The following is a 21713-nucleotide window of genomic DNA, read 5'->3' on the forward strand; positions in this document are numbered from 1 at the left end:
TTACAATATGAAATTGTCCATACATGCGCTCCTCCTTAGCACAGAACAATGCAATAGTTTTTCAACATTCAGAGCTTTTGTGTATTTATTCTGGCTAGTAGGCTAGCTGCATGGGAAATTGTTGCTAATGATGTATTTGTCAGAAGTCATTGTATTTGTCCATTTTTCCCACAAGGCTGAAATATGTGCCCTCGCTTTGAAATGTTAGCAAGGTTTGTTTGTATTTCATCCAACTATCTGTGCTAAAAAGTGATGGCTACAGTATATGTAATTTCTTCCCCTTTTTGAGTGACCCAAAGTTCAAGCTGCTTATCTAATTGGTGAAAATGCAATGTCTGTTTATCAGACTCACTTTGACTCTATATGGTGTACCAAGAGTTGTTCCTTCGCTTACAGCCTTACCTACTTGAATACAACCCGATCTCGTCTGATCTCGGAAGCTAAGCAGGATCGGGCCTGGTTAGTACTTGGATGGGAGACTGCCTAGGAATACCAGGTGCTGTAAGTACTTTGTCCACTAGGGTGTGCTCTTGCATTATTTAATCAGCAACACTGCCTTGTAGTAAGCGTTTGATGCTGAATTGACTAAATTCAGCTTATATGGGCTAGTCTCCCCTGCCCTTTTAATACGATCAAAGTTCCTTGTGTTGTCAGGGAGCAACTGCCTTTTATTTATAAGACAAATAAGAATATTGTTACTGAATGCAGCTTGTGTGTGCTTTGTGCTCCCTCGCCCTGTTCAAATGATCAGAGGAATTAATGCTGGTGAGGAGAGGAACTGGACTGATGTCTGATGGCCCTGTGTTTTCCATGGTGGAATTACAACCCTTCTTTTACGGAGTAAATCAAAAGCACAAGAGAATGTGAGATGTTATCGATAATAAATCAATTGGTTTCATGCATTTGTCTGTGTGTGTGTCTGAATGTGATTGTATTTCGTCATATCGCATACATTTGTGATATCAGACAGGTTAATTAAGATATTAAAAAGTCATTGGTGATTTTTTCTACAGTGTTGCATGATGGGAATCTAGTGGTTCACTGATATAATCTAGTAAACAAAATAAACAACTTTTTCACCACTCTGTCTGCAAGTGCATTCCTAAACGGCATTTCACGCAGGTCGAAGTGATGTGATATTATCAGAACACAAAGTGGTTACCGTTAGACGAAAATGTTGGCACTGGAGAGACTTGCCCTCCACCGATGTGTATAAGTCATACTTACCTGTCAAGGAAGCTACCGTGATCAAGAAGGCGGTTCACCCAGGGCGAGGCTCAGCCATTGCACTCTGGCTGTGCTGACCCCTGCGAATTTCCCAAATGCGGAAATCTCGATTGCATAATTTATGGTAGTGGGGGACTGCGTTCGCACTCTCCCCTGATGTCTTGTTTGATGATAAACCTTGAGGTTGACTTGTGCTTATGGAGATCTTTGAAGTCAGTTTTGAAAGAGATTTTGTGGACCAATCGAAAGGTGGGAACATTTGTTTGTAGCGAAACATTGTTGGCATTTTGTGGAAACATCATGTTGCCAAATGCAGCATGGTATTTATGCCACGCTGGTACTTCAATCAAGAGATAGTTGAGAAGCCGCTCTAACCCCACCCCCAGTCATGATGTGTCATACGCGCCCCATGCGCTAACAATATGAAATTGTCCATACATGCGCTCCTCCTTAGCACAGAACAATGCAATAGTTTTTCAACATTCAGAGCTTTTGTGTATTTATTCTGGCTAGTAGGCTAGCTGCATGGGAAATTGTTGCTAATGATGTATTTGTCAGAAGTCATTGTATTTGTCCATTTTTTCCCACAAGGCTGAAATATGTGCCCTCGCTTTGAAATGTTAGCAAGGTTTGTTTGTATTTCATCCAACTATCTGTGCTAAAAAGTGATGGCTACAGTATATGTAATTTCTTCCCCTTTTTGAGTGACCCGAAGTTCAAGCTGCTTATCTAATTGGTGAAAATGCAATGTCTGTTTATCAGACTCACTTTGACTCTATATGGTGTACCAAGAGTTGTTCCTTCGCTTACGGCCTTACCTACCTGAATGCACCCGATCTCATCTGATCTCGGAAGCCAAGCAGGGTCGGGCCTGGTTAGTACTTGGATGGGAGACTGCCTGGGAATACCAGGTGCTGTAAACATTTTGTCCACTAGAGTGTGCTCTTGCATTATTTAATCAGCAACACTGCCTTGTAGTAAGCGTTTGATGCTGAATTGACTAAATTCAGCTTATATGGGCTAGTCTCCCCTGCCCTTTTAATACGATCAAAGTTCCTTGTGTTGTCAGGGAGCAACTGCCTTTTATTTATAAGACAAATAAGAATATTGTTACTGAATGCAGCTTGTGTGTGCTTTGTGCTCCCTCGCCCTGTTCAAATGATCAGAGGAATTAATGCTGGTGAGGAGAGGAACTGGACTGATGTCTGATGGCCCTGTGTTTTCCATGGTGGAATTACAACCCTTCTTTTACGGAGTAAATCAAAAGCACAAGAGAATGTGAGATGTTATCGATAATAAATCAATTGGTTTCATGCATTTGTCTGTGTGTGTGTCTGAATGTGATTGTTTTTCGTCATATCGCATACATTTGTGATATCAGACAGGTTAATTAAGATATTAAAAAGTCATTGGTGATTTTTTCTACAGTGTTGCATGATGGGAATCTAGTGGTTCACTGATATAATCTAGTAAACAAAATAAACAACTTTTTCACCACTCTGTCTGCAAGTGCATTCCTAAACGGCATTTCACGCAGGTCGAAGTGATGTGATATTATCAGAACACAAAGTGGTTACCGTTAGACGAAAATGTTGGCACTGGAGAGACTTGCCCTCCACCGATGTGTATAAGTAATCCTTACCTGGCAAGTGAGCTACCGTGATCAAGAAGGCGGTTCACCCAGGGCGAGGCACAGCCATTGCACTGTGGCTGTGCTGACCCCTGCGAATTTCCCAAATGTGGAAATCTCGATTGCATAATTTATGGTAGTGGGGGACTGCGTTCGCGCTCTCCCCTGATGTCTTGTTTGATGATAAACCTTGAGGTTGACTTGTGCGTATGGAGATCTTTGAAGTCAGTTTTGAAAGAGATTTTCTGGACCAATTGAAAGGTGGACTAATCAAAAGGTGGAAACATTTGTTTGTAGCGAACCATTGTTGGGATTTTGTGGAAACATCATGTTGCCAAATGCAGCATGGTATTTATGCCACGCTGGTACTTCAATCAAGAGATAGTTGAGAAGCCGCTCTAACCCCACCCCCAGTCATGATGTGTCATACGCGCCCCATGCGCTTACAATATGAAATTGTCCATACATGCGCTCCTCCTTAGCACAGAACAATGCAATAGTTTTTCAACATTCAGAGCTATTGTGTATTTATTCTGGCTAGTAGGCTAGTTGCATGGGAAATTGTTGCTAATGATGTATTTGTCAGAAGTCATTGTATTTGTCCATTTTTTCCCACAAGGCTGAAATATGTGCCCTCGCTTTGAAATGTTAGCAAGGTTTGTTTGTATTTCATCCAACTATCTGTGCTAAAAAGTGATGGCCACAGTATATGTAATTCTTCCCCTTTTTGAGTGACCCAAAGCTCAAGCTGCTTATCTAATTGGTGAAAATGCAATGTCTGTTTATCAGACTCACTTTGACTCTATATGGTGTACCAAGAGTTGTTCCTTCGCTTACGGTCTTACCTACCTGAATACACCCGATCTCATCTGATCTCGGAAGCTAAGCAGGGTCGGGCCTGGTTAGTACTTGGATGGGAGACTGCCTGTGAATACCAGGTGCTGTAAGCATTTTGTCCACTAGGGTGTGCTCTTGCATTATTTAATCAGCAACACTGCCTTGTAGTAAGCGTTTGATGCTGAATTGACTAAATTCAGCTTATATGGGCTAGTCTCCCCTGCCCTTTTAATACGATCAAAGTTCCTTGTGTTGTCAGGGAGCAACTGCCTTTTATTTATAAGACAAATAAGAATATTGTTACTGAATGCAGCTTGTGTGTGCTTTGTGCTCCCTCGCCCTGTTCAAATGATCAGAGGAATTAATGCTGGTGAGGAGAGGAGCTGGACTGATGTCTGATGGCCCTGTGTTTTCCATGGTGGAATTACAACCCTTCTTTTACAGAGTAAATCAAAAGCACAAGAGAATGTGAGATGTTATCGATAATAAATCAATTGGTTTCATGCATTTGTCTGTGTGTGTGTCTGAATGTGATTGTATTTCGTCATATCGCATACATTTGTGATATCAGACAGGTTAATTAAGATATTAAAAAGTCATTGGTGATTTTTTCTACAGTGTTGCATGATGGGAATCTAGTGGTTCACTGATATAATCTAGTATCCAAAATAAACAACTTTTTCACCACTCTGTCTGCAAGTGCATTCCTAAACGACATTTCACGCAGGTCGAAGTGATGTGATATTATCAGAACACAAAGTGGTTACCGTTAGACGAAAATGTTGGCACTGGAGAGACTTGCCCTCCACCGATGTGTATAAGTCATATTTACCTGGAAGGCGGTTCACCCAGGGCGAGACTCAGCCATTGCACTCTGGCTGTGCTGACCCCTGCGAATTTCCCAAATGGATTGCATAATTTATGGTAGTGGGGGACTCCGTTCGCGCTCTCTCCTGATGTGTTGTTTAATGATAAACCTTGAGGTTGACTTGTGCTTATGGAGATCTTTGAAGTCAGGTTTGAAAGAGATTTTGTGGACCAATTGAAAGGTGGACTAATCAAAAGGTGGAAACATTTGTTTGAAGCGAAACATTGTTGGCATTTTGTGGAAACATCATGTTGCATGGTATTTATGCCACGCTGGTACTTCAATCAAGAGATAGTTGAGAAGCCGCTCTAACCCCACCCCCAGTCATGATGTGTCATACGCGCCCCATGCGCTTACAATATGAAATTGTCCATACATGCGCTCCTCCTTAGCACAGAACAATGCAATAGTTTTTCAACATTCAGAGCTTTTGTGTATTTATTCTGGCTAGTAGGCTAGCTGCATGGGAAATTGTTGCTAATGATGTATTTGTCAGAAGTCATTGTATTTGTCCATTTTTTCCCACAAGGCTGAAATATGTGCCCTCGCTTTGAAATGTTAGCAAGGTTTGTTTGTATTTCATCCAACTATCTGTGCTAAAAAGTGATGGCTACAGTATATGTAATTTCTTCCCCTTTTTGAGTGACCCAAAGTTCAAGCTGCTTATCTAATTGGTGAAAATGCAATGTCTGTTTATCTGACTCACTTTGACTCTATATGGTGTACCAAGAGTTGTTCCTTCGCTTACGGCCTTACCTACCTGAATACACCCGATCTCTTCTGATCTCGGAAGCTAAGCAGGGTCGGGCCTGGTTAGTACTTGGATGGGAGACTGCCTGGGAATACCAGGTGATGTAAGCATTTTGTCCACTAGGGTGTGCTCTTGCATTATTTAATCAGCAACACTGCCTTGTAGTAAGCGTTTGATGCTGAATTGACTAAATTCTGCTTATATGGGCTAGTCTCCCCTGCCCTTTTAATACGATCAAAGTTCCTTGTGTTGTCAGGGAGCAACTGCCTTTTATTTATAAGACAAATAAGAATATTGTTACTGAATGCAGCTTGTGTGTGCTTTGTGCTCCCTCGCCCTGTTCAAATGATCAGAGGAATTAATGCTGGTGAGGAGAGGAGCTGGACTGATGTCTGATGGCCCTGTGTTTTCCATGGTGGAATTACAACCCTTCTTTTACAGAGTAAATCAAAAGCACAAGAGAATGTGAGATGTTATCGATAATAAATCAATTGGTTTCATGCATTTGTCTGTGTGTGTGTCTGAATGTGATTGTATTTCGTCATATCGCATACATTTGTGATAGACAGGTTAATTAAGATATTAAAAAGTCATTGGTGATTTTTTCTACAGTGTTGCATGATGGGAATCTAGTGGTTCACTGATATAATCTAGTAAACAAAATAAACAACTTTTTCACCACTCTGTCTGCAAGTGCATTCCTAAACGGCATTTCACGCAGGTCGAAGTGATGTGTTATTATCAGAACACAAAGTGGTTACCGTTAGACGAAAATGTTGGCACTGGAGAGACTTGCCCTCCACCGATGTATATAAGTCATATTTACCTGGAAGGCGGTTCACCCAGGGCGAGACTCAGCCATTGCACTCTGGCTGTGCTGACCCCTGCCAATTTCCCAAATGGATTGCATAATTTATGGTAGTGGGGGACTGCGTTCGCGCTCTCCCCTGATGTCTTGTTTGATGTAAAACCTTGAGGTTGATTTGTGCTTATGGAGATCTTTGAAGTCAGTTTTGAAAGAGATTTTGTGGACCAATCGAAAGGTGGACTAATCAAAAGGCGGAAACATTTGTTTGTAGCGAAACATTATTGGCATTTTGTGGAAACATCATGTTGCGAAATGCAGCATGGTATTTATGCCACGCTGGTACTTCAATCAAGAGATAGTTGAGAAGCCGCTCTAACGCCACCCCCAGTCATGATGTGTCATACGCGCCCCATGCGCTTACAATATGAAATTGTCCATACATGCGCTCCTCCTTAGCACAGAACAATGCAATAGTTTTTCAACATTCAGAGCTTTTGTGTATGTATTCTGGCTAGTAGGCTAGCTGCATGGGAAATTGTTGCTAATGATGTATTTGTCAGAATTCATTGTATTTGTCCATTTTTTCCCACAAGGCTGAAATATGTGCCCTCGCTTTGAAATGTTAGCAAGGTTTGATTGTATTTCATCCAACTATCTGTGCTAAAAAGTGATGGCTGCAGTATATGTAATTTCTTCCCCTTTTTGAGTGACCCAAAGCTCAAGCTGCTTATCTAATTGGTGAAAATGCAATGTCTGTTTATCAGACTCACTTTGACTCTATATGGTGTACCAAGAGTTGTTCCTTCGCTTACGGTCTTACCTACCTGAATACACCCGATCTCATCTGATCTCGGAAGCTAAGCAGGGTCGGGCCTGGTTAGTACTTGGATGGGAGACTGCCTGTGAATACCAGGTGCTGTAAGCATTTTGTCCACTAGGGTGTGCTCTTGCATTATTTAATCAGCAACACTGCCTTGTAGTAAGCGTTTGATGCTGAATTGACTAAATTCAGCTTATATGGGCTAGTCTCCCCTGCCCTTTTAATACGATCAAAGTTCCTTGTGTTGTCAGGGAGCAACTGCCTTTTATTTATAAGACAAATAAGAATATTGTTACTGAATGCAGCTTGTGTGTGCTTTGTGCTCCCTCGCCCTGTTCAAATGATCAGAGGAATTAATGCTGGTGAGGAGAGGAGCTGGACTGATGTCTGATGGCCCTGTGTTTTCCATGGTGGAATTACAACCCTTCTTTTACAGAGTAAATCAAAAGCACAAGAGAATGTGAGATGTTATCGATAATAAATCAATTGGTTTCATGCATTTGTCTGTGTGTGTGTCTGAATGTGATTGTATTTCGTCATATCGCATACATTTGTGATATCAGACAGGTTAATTAAGATATTAAAAAGTCATTGGTGATTTTTTCTACAGTGTTGCATGATGGGAATCTAGTGGTTCACTGATATAATCTAGTAACCAAAATAAACAACTTTTTCACCACTCTGTCTGCAAGTGCATTCCTAAACGACATTTCACGCAGGTCGAAGTGATGTGATATTATCAGAACACAAAGTGGTTACCGTTAGACGAAAATGTTGGCACTGGAGAGACTTGCCCTCCACCGATGTGTATAAGTCATATTTACCTGGAAGGCGGTTCACCCAGGGCGAGACTCAGCCATTGCACTCTGGCTGTGCTGACCCCTGAGAATTTCCCAAATGGATTGCATAATTTATGGTAGTGGGGGACTCCGTTCGCGCTCTCTCCTGATGTGTTGTTTAATGATAAACCTTGAGGTTGACTTGTGCTTATGGAGATCTTTGAAGTCAGGTTTGAAAGAGATTTTGTGGACCAATTGAAAGGTGGACTAATCAAAAGGTGGAAACATTTGTTTGTAGCGAAACATTGTTGGCATTTTGTGGAAACATCATGTTGCGAAATGCAGCATGGTATTTATGCCACGCTGGTACTTCAATCAAGAGATAGTTGAGAAGCCGCTCTAACCCCACCCCCAGTCATGATGTGTCATACGCGCCCCATGCGCTTACAATATGAAAGTGTCCATACATGCGCTCCTCCTTAGCACAGAACAATGCAATAGTTTTTCAACATTCAGAGCTTTTGTGTATTTATTCTGGCTAGTAGGCTAGCTGCATGGGAAATTGTTGCTAATGATGTATTTGTCAGAAGTCATTGTATTTGTCCATTTTTTCCCACAAGGCTGAAATATGTGCCCTCGCTTTGAAATGTTAGCAAGGTTTGTTTGTATTTCATCCAACTATCTGTGCTAAAAAGTGATGGCTCCAGTATATGTAATTTCTTCCCCTTTTTGAGTGACCCAAAGTTCAAGCTGCTTATCTAATTGGTGAAAATGCAATGTCTGTTTATCAGACTCACTTTGACTCTATATGGTGTACCAAGAGTTGTTCCTTCGCTTACGGCCTTACCTACTTGAATACACCCGATCTCGTCTGATCTCGGAAGCTAAGCAGGATCGGGCCTGGTTAGTACTTGGATGGGAGACTGCCTAGGAATACCAGGTGCTGTAAGTATTTTGTCCACTAGGGTGTGCTCTTGCATTATTTAATCAGCAACACTGCCTTGTAGTAAGCGTTTTTTATTTTTTATTTATTTTTTATTTCACCTTTATTTAACCAGGTAGGCTAGTTGAGAACAAGTTCTCATTTGCAACTGCGACCTGGCCAAGATAAAGCATAGCAGTGTGAACAGACAACACAGAGTTACACATGGAGTAAACAATAAACAAGTCAATAACATGGTAGAAAAAAAAAAAAAAAGAGAATCTATATACAATGTGTGCAAAAGGCATGAGGTAGGCAATAAATCGAATAATTACAATTTAGCAGATTAACACTGGAGTGATAAATCATCAGATGATCATGTGCAAGAAGAGATACTGGTGTGCAAAAGAGCAGAAAAGTAAATAAATAAAAGCAGTATGGGGGGTGAGGTAGGTAAATTGGGTGGGTAGTTTACAGATGGACTATGTACAGCTGCAGCGATCGGTTAGCTGCTCGGATAGCAGATTTTTAAAGTTGTTGAGGGAGATAAAAGTCTCCAACTTCAGAGATTTTTGCAATTCGTTCCAGTCGCAGGCAGCAGAGAACTGGAAGGAAAGGCGTCCAAATGAGGTTTTGGCTTTAGGGATGATCAGTGAGATACACCTGCTGGAGCGCGTGCTGCGGGTGGGTGTAGCCATCGTGACCAGTGAACTGAGATAAGGCGGCACTTTACCTAGCATAGCCTTGTAGATGACCTGGAGCCAGTGGGTCTGACGACGAACATGTAGCGAGGGCCAGCCGACTAGGGCATACAGGTCGCAGTGGTGGGTCGTATAAGGTGCTTTAGTAACAAAACGAATGGCACTGTGATAAACTGCATCCAGTTTGCTGAGTAGAGTATTGGAAGCTATTTTGTAGATGACATCGCCGAAGTCGAGGATCGGTAGGATAGTCAGTTTTACTAGGGTAAGTTTGGCGGCGTGAGTGAAGGAGGCTTTGTTGCGGAATAGAAAGCCGATTCTTGATTTGATTTTGGATTGGAGATGTTTGATATGAGTCTGGAAGGAGAGTTTGCAGTCTAGCCAGACACCTAGGTACTTATAGATGTCCACATATTCTAGGTCGGAACCGTCCAGGGTGGTGATGCTAGTCGGGCGTGCGGGTGCAGGCAGCGAACGGTTGAAAAGCATGCATTTGGTTTTACTAGCGTTTAAGAGCAGTTGGAGGCCACGGAAGGAGTGTTGTATGGCATTGAAGCTCGTTTGGAGGTTAGATAGCACAGTGTCCAAGGAAGGGCCGGAAGTATATAGAATGGTGTCGTCTGCGTAGAGGTGGATCAGGGAATCGCCCGCAGCAAGAGCAACATCATTGATGTATACAGAGAAAAGAGTCGGCCCGAGAATTGAACCCTGTGGTACCCCCATAGAGACTGCCAGAGGACCGGACAACATGAATTGACTAAATTCAGCTTATATGGGCTAGTCTCCCCTGCCCTTTTAATACGATCAAAGTTCCTTGTGTTGTCAGGGAGCAACTGCCTTTTATTTATAAGACAAATAAGAATATTGTTACTGAATGCAGCTTGTGTGTGCTTTGTGCTCCCTCGCCCTGTTCAAATGATCAGAGGAATTAATGCTGGTGAGGAGAGGAACTGGACTGATGTCTGATGGCCCTGTGTTTTCCATGGTGGAATTACAACCCTTCTTTTACGGAGTAAATCAAAAGCACAAGAGAATGTGAGATGTTATCGATAATAAATCAATTGGTTTCATGCATTTGTCTGTGTGTGTGTCTGAATGTGATTGTATTTCGTCATATCGCATACATTTGTGATATCAGACAGGTTAATAATTAAGATATTAAAAAGTAATTGGTGATTTTTTCTACAGTGTTGCATGATGGGAATCTAGTGGTTCACTGATATAATCTAGTAAACAAAATAAACAACTTTTTCACCACTCTGTCTGCAAGTGCATTCCTAAACGGCATTTCACGCAGGTCGAAGTGATGTGATATTATCAGAACACAAAGTGGTTACCGTTAGACGAAAATGTTGGCACTGGAGAGACTTGCCCTCCCACGATGTGTATAAGTCATACTTACCTGGCAGGGGAGCTACCGTGATCAAGAAGGCGGTTCACCCAGGGCGAGGCTCAGCCATTGCACTCTGGCTGTGCTGACCCCTGCGAATTAACCAAATGCGGAAATCTCAATTGCATAATTTATGGTAGTGGGGGACTGTCTCCTGATGTCTTTTTTAATGATAAACCTTGAGGTTGACTTGTGCTTATGGAGATCTTTGAAGTCAGTTTTGAAAGAGATTTTGTGGACCAATCGAAAGGTGGACTAATCAAAAGGTGGAAACATTTGTTTGTAGCGAAACATTGTTGGCATTTTGTGGAAACATCATGTTGTGAAATGCAGCATGGTATTTATGCCACGCTGGTACTTCAATCAAGAGATAGGTGAGAAGTCGTTCTAACCCCACCCCCAGTCATGATGTGTCATACGCGCCCCATGTGCTTACAATATGAAATTGTCCATACATGCGCTCCTCCTTAGCACAGAACAATGCAATAGTTTTTCAGCATTCAGAGCTTTTGTGTATTTATTCTGGCTAGTAGGCTAGCTGCATGGGAAATTGTTGCTAATGATGTATTTGTCAGAATTCATTGTATTTGTCCATTTTTTCCCACAAGGCTGAAATATGTGCCCTCGCTTTGAAATGTTAGCAAGGTTTGTTTGTATTTCATCCAACTATCTGTGCTAAAAAGTGATGGCTACAGTATATGTAATTTCTTCCCCTTTTTGAGTGACCCAAAGTTCAAGCTGCTTATCTAATTGGTGAAAATGCAATGTCTGTTTATCAGACTCACTTTAACTCTATATGGTGTACCAAGAGTTGTCCCTTCGCTTACGGCCTTACCTACCTGAATACACCCGATCTCGTCTGATCTCGGAAGCTAAGCAGGGTCGGGCCTGGTTAGTACTTGGATGGGAGACTGCCTGGGAATACCAGGTGCTGTAAGCATTTTGTCCACTAGGGTGTGCTCTTGCATTATTTAATCAGCAACACCCCCTTGTAGTAAGCGTTTGATGCTGAATTGACCAAATTCAGCTTATTTGGGCTAGTCTCCCCTGCCCTTTTAATACGATCAAAGTTCTTTGTGTTGTCAGGGAGCAACTGCCTTTTATTTATAAGACAAATAAGAATATTGTTACTGAATGCAGCTTGTGTGTGCTTTGTGCTCCCTCGCCCTGTTCAAATGATCAGAGGAATTAATGCTGGTGAGGAGAGGAACTGGACTGATGTCTGATGGCCCTGTGTTTTCCATGGTGGAATTACAACCCTTCTTTTACGGAGTAAATCAAAAGCACCAGAGAATATGAGATGTTATCGATAATAAATCAATTGGTTTCATGCATTTGTCTGTGTGTGTGTCTGAATGTGATTGTATTTCGTCATATCGCATACATTTGTGATATCAGACAGGTTAATTAAGATATTAAAAAGTCATTGGTGATTTTTTCTACAGTGTTGCATGATGGGAATCTAGTGGTTCACTGATATAATCTAGTAAACAAAATAAACAACTTTTTCACCACTCTGTCTGCAAGTGCATTCCTAAATGGCATTTCACGCAGGTCGAAGTGATGTGATATTATCAGAACACAAAGTGGTTACCGTTAGACGAAAATGTTGGCACTGGAGAGACTTGCCCTCCACCGATGTGTAAAAGTCATACTTACCTGGCAAGGGAGCTACCGTGATCAAGAAGGCTGTTCACCCAGGGCGAGGCTCAGCCATTGCACTGTGGCTGTGCTGACCCCTGCGAATTTCCCAAATGCGGAAATCTCGATTGCATAATTTATGGTAGTGGGGGACTGCGTTCGCGCTCTCCCCTGATGTCTTGTTTGATGATAAACCTTGAGGTTGACTTGTGCTTATGGAGATCTTTGTAGTCAGTTTTGAAAGAGATTTTGTGGACCAATCGAAAGGTGGAAACATTTGTTTGTAGTGAAACATTGTTGGCATTTTGTGGAAACATCATGTTGAGAAATGCAGCATGGTATTTATGCCACGCTGGTACTTCAATCAAGAGATAGTTGAGAAGCCGCTCTAGCCCCACCCCCAGTCATGATGTGTCATACGCGCCCCATGCGCTTACAATATGAAATTGTCCATACATGCGCTCCTCCTTAGCACAGAACAATGCAATAGTTTTTCAACATTCAGAGCTTTTGTGTATTTATTCTGGCTAGTAGGCTAGCTGCATGGGAAATTGTTGCTAATGATGTATTTGTCAGAAGTCATTGTATTTGTCTATTTTTTCCCACAAGGCTGAAATATGTGCCCTCGCTTTGAAATGTTAGCAAGGTTTGTTTGTATTTCATCCAACTATCTGTGCTAAAAAGTGATGGCTACAGTATATGTAATTTCTTCCCCTTTTTGAGTGACCCAATGTTCAAGCTGCTTATCTAATTGGTGAAAATGCAATGTCTGTTTATCAGACTCACTTTAACTCTATATGGTATACCAAGAGTTGTTCATTAGCTTACGGCCTTACCTACCTGAATACACCCGATCTCGTCTGATCTCGGAAGCTAAGCAGGGTCGGTCCTGGTTAGTACTTGGATGGGAGACTGCCTGGGAATACCAGGTTCTGTAAGCATTTTGTCCACTAGGGTGTGCTCTCTCAATATTTAATCAGCAACACTGCCTTGTAGTAAGCGTTTGATGCTGAATTGACTAAATTCAGCTTATATGGGCTAGTCTCCCCTGCCCTTTTAATACGATCAAAGTTCCTTGTGTTGTCAGGGAGCAACTGCCTTTTATTTATAAGACAAATAAGAATATTGTTACTGAATGCAGCTTGTGTGTGCTTTGTGCTCCCTCGCCCTGTTCAAATGATCAGAGGAATTAATGCTGGTGAGGAGAGGAACTGGACTGATGTCTGATGGCCCTGTGTTTTCCATGGTGGAATTACAACCCTTCTTTTACGGAGTAAATCAAAAGCACAAGAGAATGTGAGATGTTATCGATAATAAATCAATTGGTTTCATGCATTTGTCTGTGTGTGTGTCTGAATGTGATTGTATTTCGTCATATCGCATACATTTGTGATATCAGACAGGTTAATTAAGATATTAAAAAGTCATTGGTGATTTTTTCTACAGTGTTGCATGATGGGAATCTAGTGGTTCACTGATATAATCTAGTAAACAAAATAAACAACTTTTTCACCACTCTGTCTGCAAGTGCATTCCTAAACGGCATTTCACGCAGGTCGAAGTGATGTGATATTATCAGAACACAAAGTGGTTACCGTTAGACGAAAATGTTGGCACTGGAGAGACTTGCCCTCCACCGATGTGTAAAAGTCATACTTACCTGGCAAGGGAGCTACCGTGATCAAGAAGGCTGTTCAAGAAGGCTGCTCAGCCATTGCACTGTGGCTGTGCTGACCCCTGCGAATTTCCCAAATGCGGAAATCTCGATTGCATAATTTATGGTAGTGGGGGACTGCGTTCGCGCTCTCCCCTGATGTCTTGTTTGATGATAAACCTTGAGGTTGACTTGTGCTTATGGAGATCTTTGAAGTCAGTTTTGAAAGAGATTTTGTGGACCAATCGAAAGGTGGAAACATTTGTTTGTAGCGAAACATTGTTGGCATTTTGTGGAAACATCATGTTGCGAAATGCAGCATGGTATTTATGCCACGCTGGTACTTCAATCAAGAGATAGTTGAGAAGCCGCTCTAGCCCCACCCCCAGTCATGATGTGTCATACGCGCCCCATGCGCTTACAATATGAAATTGTCCATACATGCGCTCCTCCTTAGCACAGAACAATGCAATAGTTTTTCAACATTCAGAGCTTTTGTGTATTTATTCTGGCTAGTAGGCTAGCTGCATGGGAAATTGTTGCTAATGATGTATTTGTCAGAAGTCATTGTATTTGTCTATTTTTTCCCACAAGGCTGAAATATGTGCCCTCGCTTTGAAATGTTAGCAAGGTTTGTTTGTATTTCATCCAACTATCTGTGCTAAAAAGTGATGGCTACAGTATATGTAATTTCTTCCCCTTTTTGAGTGACCCAATGTTCAAGCTGCTTATCTAATTGGTGAAAATGCAATGTCTGTTTATCAGACTCACTTTGACTCTATATGGTATACCAAGAGTTGTTCCTTCGCTTACGGCCTTACCTACCTGAATACACCAGATCTCGTCTGAGCTCGGAAGCTAAGCAGGGTCGGGCCTGGTTAGTACTTGGATGGGAGACTGCCTGGGAATACCAGGTGCTGTAAGCATTTTGTCCACTAGGGTGTGCTCTCTCATTATTTAATCAGCAACACTGCCTTGTAGTAAGCGTTTGATGCTGAATTGACTAAATTCAGCTTATATGGGCTAGTCTCCCCTGCCCTTTTAATACGATCAAAGTTCCTTGTGTTGTCAGGGAGCAACTGCCTTTTATTTATAAGACAAATAAGAATATTGTTACTGAATATAGCTTGTGTGTGCTTTGTGCTCCCTCGCCCTGTTCAAATGATCAGAGGAATTAATGCTGGTGAGGAGAGGAACTGGACTGATGTCTGATGGCCCTGTGTTTTCCATGGTGGAATTACAACCCTTCTTTTACGGAGTAAATCAAAAGCACAAGAGAATGTGAGATGTTATCGATAATAAATCAATTGGTTTCATGCATTTGTCTGTGTGTGTGTCTGAATGTGATTGTATTTCGTCATATCGCATACATTTGTGATATCAGACAGGTTAATTAAGATATTAAAAAGTCATTGGTGATTTTTTCTACAGTGTTGCATGATGGGAATCTAGTGGTTCACTGATATAATCTAGTAAACAAAATAAACAACTTTTTCACCACTCTGTCTGCAAGTGCATTCCTAAACGGCATTTCACGCAGGTCGAAGTGATGTGATATTATCAGAACACAAAGTGGTTACCGTTAGACGAAAATGTTGGCACTGGAGAGACTTGCCCTCCACCGATGTGTAAAAGTCATACTTACCTGGCAAGGGAGCTACCGTGATCAAGAAGGCTGTTCAAGAAGGCTGCTCAGCCATTGCACTGTGGCTGTGCTGACCCCTGCGAATTTCCCAAATGCGGAAATCTCGATTGCATAATTTATGGTAGTGGGGGACTGCGTTCGCGCTCTCCACTGATGTCTTGTTTGATGATAAACCTTGAGGTTGACTTGTGCTTATGGAGATCTTTGAAGTCAGTTTTGAAAGAGATTTTTTGGACCAATCGAAAGGTGGAAACATTTGTTTGTAGCGAAACATTGTTGGCATTTTGTGGAAACATCATGTTGCGAAATGCAGCATGGTATTTATGCCACGCTGGTACTTCAATCAAGAGATAGTTGAGAAGCCGCTCTAACCCCAACCCCAGTCATGATGTGTCATACGCGCCCCATGCGCTTACAATATGAAATTGTCCATACATGCGCTCCTCCTTAGCACAGAACAATGCAATAGTTTTTCAACATTCAGAGCTTTTGTGTATTTATTCTGGCTAGTAGGCTAGCTGCATGGGAAATTGTTGCTAATGATGTATTTGTCAGAAGTCATTGTATTTGTCAATTTTTTCCCACAAGGCTGAAATATGTGCCCTCGCTTTGAAATGTTAGCAAGGTTTGTTTGTATTTCATCCAACTATCTGTGCTAAAAAGTGATGGCTACAGTATATGTAATTTCTTCCCCTTTTTGAGTGACCCAAAGTTCAAGCTGCTTATCTAATTGGTGAAAATGCATTGTCTGTTTATCAGACTCACTTTAACTCTATATGGTGTACCAAGAGTTGTCCCTTCGCTTACGGCCAAACCAGCCTGAATGCGCATTTCCTGATTGGAGAAGTGACGACAGGTGCGAGTGTCTGAGCTGTGAGTGAGTGTTTGCTGGAGAGTGTTTGCTCGAGAGCTATTTTTGTTAATTAAGTGGTTTTTGCAATATAATTTATTATTTTCTTCAGTTGAATAGTTTAAAGTTTGGTTAGTCTTCCCCCTTGCAGTTTTTCTGCTTGGGGGAGAGTTTTTTTGGATTCATTTTTTACTATGACGGACAACATGGAAAAGACAAACGGAATGGACAAAGACAACGAAAAAGCGCAACGGAAGAAAAAGGAAGATAAAGAAGGGATGAAATATGGAAAAGAATACACGGTGGCAATTGAGTTGGAAGGAGAAGACAAAGTGACGACAATGGAACTACTAAGAGCAATTAAGGAGGTGTGTGGAGAGGTGGTGGGATGCCGAATGAAAGGAGAAAAGAAGTACGAAATTACAATGAGAAATGAAAAAGGAAAAGAACGGTTAATGGATGGATTGCGAATAAAGGACACAAGGATTCTGGCGAGAGATATTAATGTGAAGGAATTGGTGGTGTCTTTTATGAATCTCCCAGTTTACGTAGAAGATGGTGTGATACTGGGCAAGCTGAGCAGCTGGGGAGTGGCGGCCGTCTCGGAGATAAGAAGGAGAGTTTGGCCAGGAACGGAGGTGGTTGATGGGACACGTTTCTGCAAAGTCAAGTTTACAGAAAAAGTGACATCATTACCTTATTCTACAAGAATTGAGACGTTGGAAGGAGCGGAATATTTCAGAGTCATTCATGACAAACAGGTCAGAGTGTATCGGTTGTGCATTCAACCCGGGCACATAGTAAAAGACTGCCCGGAATTTAAGTGTTTTAAGTGTGGCAATCAAGGACACTATGCGAGAGAATGTGATGGAGAGAAGGAAAGGAATTTTTGTGGTGGATGTAGAAAGAGATTGGCGGAGTGCAACTGTGGAGAGGCTAGGGCTGAAGAGGGGAGTCAAACAATACTAGAGGAAGCAGTAGTATTGTCGCAAGAAGGAGAAGAAGATGGAGGAGAAGACGTGGTGGAAGGTGGAGAGACGGAGGAAGGAAGAAGGAAGAAGGACCAGAAGATAAATGAAATTGGGAGCAGTATGGACTCGGAAATAAGAAGAGGGAGGTTTCAGGAGGAGGGGGGGAGTGGACTGGGGGGAAGCACGGGGGACTCACAGGTTTTGGGGGAAAGCACAGCACTAACAAGTACCTCGGGGGGTGAAGAAATGGAGAGGGTTTTGGGTTTGAGGACAATAACGGAGGCGGAGATGAGCACGGGGAGCACAAAGGCGACTGTACATGAGCTGGAGACGAGCACGGGGAGCACAGCGATGACGGTGGCAGAAACAGAGATGAATATGGGGAGCACAACGGAGGTGGATGCCAAGAGTGGGTGTTGGCTGGATAGCATGGACTTGGAGGAGATATCGGACACAGATGATGGGGAAAAGATGGAAAGAACGAGGGAAGGATACAGGAAGAGGAAAGCGGGGGGAAGAGGGGGAGAGAAAGGGTGGAAGAGGAAAGAAACTGGATAAGAGGTAAAGGATAATGGAATTATATTTTATTATTTTATTATTTATTAGAATGGTTAATATAATGTCGATAAATGCTAATGGTTTGAGAACAATGGGAAAATTTAATAGAATAGTACAAATGAAGAATTCAGATATTTTATGTATTCAAGAAACACACTGGGATAATGTATGTGTTTTAGAAGTAAAAAAAATATGGAGGGATTTTATTTATGTAAACAATGGCAGAGGGAATTCAAGTGGGGTTGCAATTTTATTAAGGAAGGATGTAGTAGAAAATGTGAAGAAGATATATAATGATAATAATGGGAGGATTTTAATATTGGATTTTGAATATATGAATAGGGTTTTTAGGATTATAAATATTTATGCGCCGAATAATGAGATAGAGCGGAGGGATTTATTTTTAGAATTAGGGAAATGGTGCAGGGGTAATTGTATTTTAGTTGGGGATTTTAATGTTAAAATGAATAGATTAGATATGGCAAGGGGAGCTATTTTTAGAAGTGACGTATCTAGGGGGGTTTTAAGGAAGATTATGTTGGAAAACAATTTGATTGATATATGGAGGGATGAGAATCCGAACAAGAGAGAATTTTCTAGAAGGCAGGTGGTTTTAGGGGAGTTGAAACAGACACGGATAGATCTGGTTTTAGTAAATGAAGGGTTAAGGAATTTTATGAAGGATATTAAGTATATTTTTACAACTTTTAGTGATCATGCTGGGTTAACATTTTCGGTGGGGTTAGATAGGGAGGGGAAAGGGGGGGGAGTGTGGTGTATGAATGCAAGGTATCTAGGTGATGAGGAATATGGATTACAACTTAAATCTTTGATAGAACATGAAATGGAGGATAAGCAAAAAGGGAATGATAAGTGCCAGTGGTGGGAAAATGTTAAGAAAAAAATAAAAGATTTTAGTATTAGATATGCAAGGAAGAAGAGGAGTAGGATGACAAGAGAAGAAAATAATTTAAGAGCAAAATTGAATGAAGAAATGAGGAAATGTGATATTGATCCTATTTATAATATTGAAAGGTTTTTAGATTTAAAGGCACAATTGAGCAAATGTGAAATAGATAAATGTAAGGGGGCATCTATTAGAAGTAGGGCAAAGTATGTTTTAGAAGGGGAAAAATGTACGTCTTTTTTTCTTGGTTTAGAGAAAACTAAACAGACGAAATCATATATTAGTGAGATAGAAAATGTAAAGGGTGAAGTGGTAAATGATTATGTTGAGATATTAGAAACTGTACAGAATTTTTATAAGGATTTATTTAAGAAAGGGGAGGTGGATGAAGAGTGTGTAAAGGAGATTTTAGGTAGTGTGGATGTGCAAATTGGTGTTGAGGATAAGCAAATATGTGATAGGAAGATAACAGTGGATGAAGTGAAAGATGCAATTAAGGGATTACAAATAAATAAAAGTCCTGGAGTAGATGGACTAATTGCAGAGTTTTACAAAATGTATGAAAGTTTTTTAGTACCGATTTTAATGGAAGTGTATCAATACATGGAAGATAATAATACTGTTTCAGACTCCATGGTGACAGGACTGATATCGGTTTTATATAAAAATAAGGGGAGCAAAATGAAATTAGAAAATTATAGGCCAATTAGTTTATTAAACTCAGATTACAAGATTTTAGCTAAGATATTGGCGAATAGGATGAAGATGGTTTTAAATGATATTATAGCACCTACACAAAATTATAGTGTGCCTGGAAGAGACATAGCTGATACCATCATTACACTTAGAGATGTGATAAATAAAATGAATAGCGATAAGAGAGGGGGAATTGTTTTAAGTATAGATTTTAATAAAGCTTTTGACAGGGTGGAACATGATTTTATGTTTAGGGTACTGGAAAAATATGGGTTTGGAAATAGAATAATAGGATGGATAAAATTATTATATAGAAAGGCAAAAAGTAGGGTAAAATGTAATGGGGTTTTAACAGATTATTTTATTCTTGAGAGATCAGTGAGACAGGGGTGCCCTTTATCAGCATTATTGTATGTTTTATCGGTAGAACCCTTAGCGGCATACCTTAAAAAAGATCATTTTATAAATTGTGTAGAGACTCCGCAAGGAGGTTTTAGTTTAATTCATCAATATGCAGACGATACCACAATAACAGTTAGAGATGAGGGAACTGTTAAAAGGGTGATGGAGTGTTTTAAAGTATATGAGAAAGCCTCAGGAGCAAAAGTGAATATGGAGAAGTCAGTAATAATGTACGTTGGAAAGATTAATGAGGAGATTTTTCCTTTTAAAATGGTAAATGATTATTTTAAGGTGTTAGGTGTGTTTTTAGGGGTGAAGGAACAGGAAGCTAGGGATATGACATGGAGTGGAGTTATAAACAAAGTTAGGAAGGTGGTAAATATGTGGAGGGGGAGGTCTTTGAAATTAAAAGGGAAAGTAATTGTCATAAATTCATTGTTGATGTCAATTTTTATTTATGTAATGAATGTTATGGATATGCCAGAATGGGTTTTATCTGAAATGAATAAAATTGTAGTTGATTTTTTATGGGAAGGGAAGGGGGTGAAAATAGCTTTTAAAACTTTGATTGCAGGTTATGAGGAGGGGGGTTTGAAGTTGGTGGATTTAAATGTGAGGAAAACAGCAATTAGAGTCAAAATGGTACGTAAATATTTATATGGGGAATTAGATTATGGATGGAAAATATTTTTTAAGGAGTATTTGCAGGAGGTTGGGAGGATGGGGGATAATGGTTTATTGATGTGTATGAAAAAGGAAATGTTAGGTAAAATACCTTTGTTTTATAGAGAAGTGTTTGAGGCTTGGGGGGAGTTTTTACCAAAGATTTATTATGAGTGTACCATTTTAGACAATATTTTAAATCAGCCAATTTTTTTAAATCCCAAGATACAGTATAATAATAAGATGTTGTTTTGTAAATATTTTATGAGGGCTGGGATGAGACAGATTGGGGACATCTTATATGAGGTCATTCCGGGGTTCCTTCCATGTCAGGCAATATTTGATAATGTGGTTGAAGAAAATGATGAAATAAGTAGAACTACTGTGGAGAACATGTATAAGAGAATATTAGGATGTCTTCCTGGGGAATGGGGTGTTTTAATAAATAAAGAGGTGGCTACAAGAGCTAGGGGTTTACCGGTTTTATATTATGAAAGTAATGGGAAGAAGTATGATTTGTCAGGTTTGAAAGTTAAAAAGGTATATGAAAAATGTATTTTAAGAGAGATAAAAACTCCTGCTTCGGAAAAAGTGTGGTCTAGGGTGTTTGCAAATATAGATGTGAAATCAATATGGAAGAATGTAAATGTAAAATATAATTCTATAGAATGTGAAGACAATGATTTTAAATTGAAACATAATAGGATTTTTACGAACGTGGTTTTACATCAAATAAATAGAGATATTAAAAGAGAATGTGATATTTGTGATACGGGGGTGGAAAATTTTATGCACTTTTTTGTTGAATGTAGTAGATTAGAAGAGTTTCATAAGTTTTTAAAGGGGATTTTAGTACAACATTGGGGAGAAGAGATTGTTGATGGGGTTGAGTGGAGGAGGTTGTTTCTTTTTGGGTTAACTGGGAAAAGCAAAGTTTTTAATTTTAATTTGATGAATTTTGTTCTTAGTCATGCCAGATACGCTGTAAGACAA

The 21713-nt window shown here is 40.5% G+C and overlaps 14 non-coding genes and 4 pseudogenes across 14 annotated transcripts; all 18 read left to right on the forward strand.

The window, feature by feature from the left end:
• The first annotated feature begins 388 nt into the window (after positions 1 to 388).
• LOC139531051 (5S ribosomal RNA) lies at positions 389 to 508 on the forward strand (annotated as a pseudogene).
• A 711-nt stretch (positions 509 to 1219) lies between these two features.
• LOC139531180 (U1 spliceosomal RNA) lies at positions 1220 to 1383 on the forward strand. The gene has a single exon (XR_011666285.1). It is a non-coding gene; the product is annotated as a U1 spliceosomal RNA (small nuclear RNA).
• Positions 1384 to 2031: 648 nt separating this feature from the next.
• LOC139531215 (5S ribosomal RNA) lies at positions 2032 to 2150 on the forward strand. Its single transcript, XR_011666313.1, has one exon. It is a non-coding gene; the product is annotated as a 5S ribosomal RNA (ribosomal RNA).
• A 711-nt stretch (positions 2151 to 2861) lies between these two features.
• On the forward strand, positions 2862 to 3025 carry LOC139531168 (U1 spliceosomal RNA). The gene has a single exon (XR_011666274.1). It is a non-coding gene; the product is annotated as a U1 spliceosomal RNA (small nuclear RNA).
• A 663-nt stretch (positions 3026 to 3688) lies between these two features.
• On the forward strand, positions 3689 to 3807 carry LOC139531120 (5S ribosomal RNA). Its single transcript, XR_011666228.1, has one exon. It is a non-coding gene; the product is annotated as a 5S ribosomal RNA (ribosomal RNA).
• Positions 3808 to 4518: 711 nt separating this feature from the next.
• On the forward strand, positions 4519 to 4650 carry LOC139531204 (U1 spliceosomal RNA; annotated as a pseudogene).
• A 654-nt stretch (positions 4651 to 5304) lies between these two features.
• On the forward strand, positions 5305 to 5423 carry LOC139531018 (5S ribosomal RNA). Its single transcript, XR_011666168.1, has one exon. It is a non-coding gene; the product is annotated as a 5S ribosomal RNA (ribosomal RNA).
• A 708-nt stretch (positions 5424 to 6131) lies between these two features.
• LOC139531202 (U1 spliceosomal RNA) lies at positions 6132 to 6263 on the forward strand (annotated as a pseudogene).
• A 664-nt stretch (positions 6264 to 6927) lies between these two features.
• Positions 6928 to 7046, forward strand: LOC139531203 (5S ribosomal RNA). The gene has a single exon (XR_011666304.1). It is a non-coding gene; the product is annotated as a 5S ribosomal RNA (ribosomal RNA).
• A 711-nt stretch (positions 7047 to 7757) lies between these two features.
• Positions 7758 to 7889, forward strand: LOC139531205 (U1 spliceosomal RNA; annotated as a pseudogene).
• Positions 7890 to 8553: 664 nt separating this feature from the next.
• Positions 8554 to 8672, forward strand: LOC139531029 (5S ribosomal RNA). Its single transcript, XR_011666179.1, has one exon. It is a non-coding gene; the product is annotated as a 5S ribosomal RNA (ribosomal RNA).
• Positions 8673 to 10737: 2065 nt separating this feature from the next.
• LOC139531200 (U1 spliceosomal RNA) lies at positions 10738 to 10900 on the forward strand. Its single transcript, XR_011666302.1, has one exon. It is a non-coding gene; the product is annotated as a U1 spliceosomal RNA (small nuclear RNA).
• A 654-nt stretch (positions 10901 to 11554) lies between these two features.
• LOC139531012 (5S ribosomal RNA) lies at positions 11555 to 11673 on the forward strand. The gene has a single exon (XR_011666161.1). It is a non-coding gene; the product is annotated as a 5S ribosomal RNA (ribosomal RNA).
• Positions 11674 to 12384: 711 nt separating this feature from the next.
• LOC139531157 (U1 spliceosomal RNA) lies at positions 12385 to 12548 on the forward strand. Its single transcript, XR_011666264.1, has one exon. It is a non-coding gene; the product is annotated as a U1 spliceosomal RNA (small nuclear RNA).
• A 648-nt stretch (positions 12549 to 13196) lies between these two features.
• On the forward strand, positions 13197 to 13315 carry LOC139531040 (5S ribosomal RNA). Its single transcript, XR_011666190.1, has one exon. It is a non-coding gene; the product is annotated as a 5S ribosomal RNA (ribosomal RNA).
• A 711-nt stretch (positions 13316 to 14026) lies between these two features.
• Positions 14027 to 14187, forward strand: LOC139531191 (U1 spliceosomal RNA). Its single transcript, XR_011666295.1, has one exon. It is a non-coding gene; the product is annotated as a U1 spliceosomal RNA (small nuclear RNA).
• Positions 14188 to 14835: 648 nt separating this feature from the next.
• LOC139531228 (5S ribosomal RNA) lies at positions 14836 to 14954 on the forward strand. The gene has a single exon (XR_011666324.1). It is a non-coding gene; the product is annotated as a 5S ribosomal RNA (ribosomal RNA).
• Positions 14955 to 15665: 711 nt separating this feature from the next.
• Positions 15666 to 15826, forward strand: LOC139531201 (U1 spliceosomal RNA). The gene has a single exon (XR_011666303.1). It is a non-coding gene; the product is annotated as a U1 spliceosomal RNA (small nuclear RNA).
• Positions 15827 to 21713: the final 5887 nt, after the last annotated feature.

Source organism: Salvelinus alpinus, chromosome 9 (assembly GCF_045679555.1).
Source record: "Salvelinus alpinus chromosome 9, SLU_Salpinus.1, whole genome shotgun sequence".
In the NCBI taxonomy this organism is placed as follows: Eukaryota; Metazoa; Chordata; class Actinopteri; order Salmoniformes; family Salmonidae; genus Salvelinus; species Salvelinus alpinus.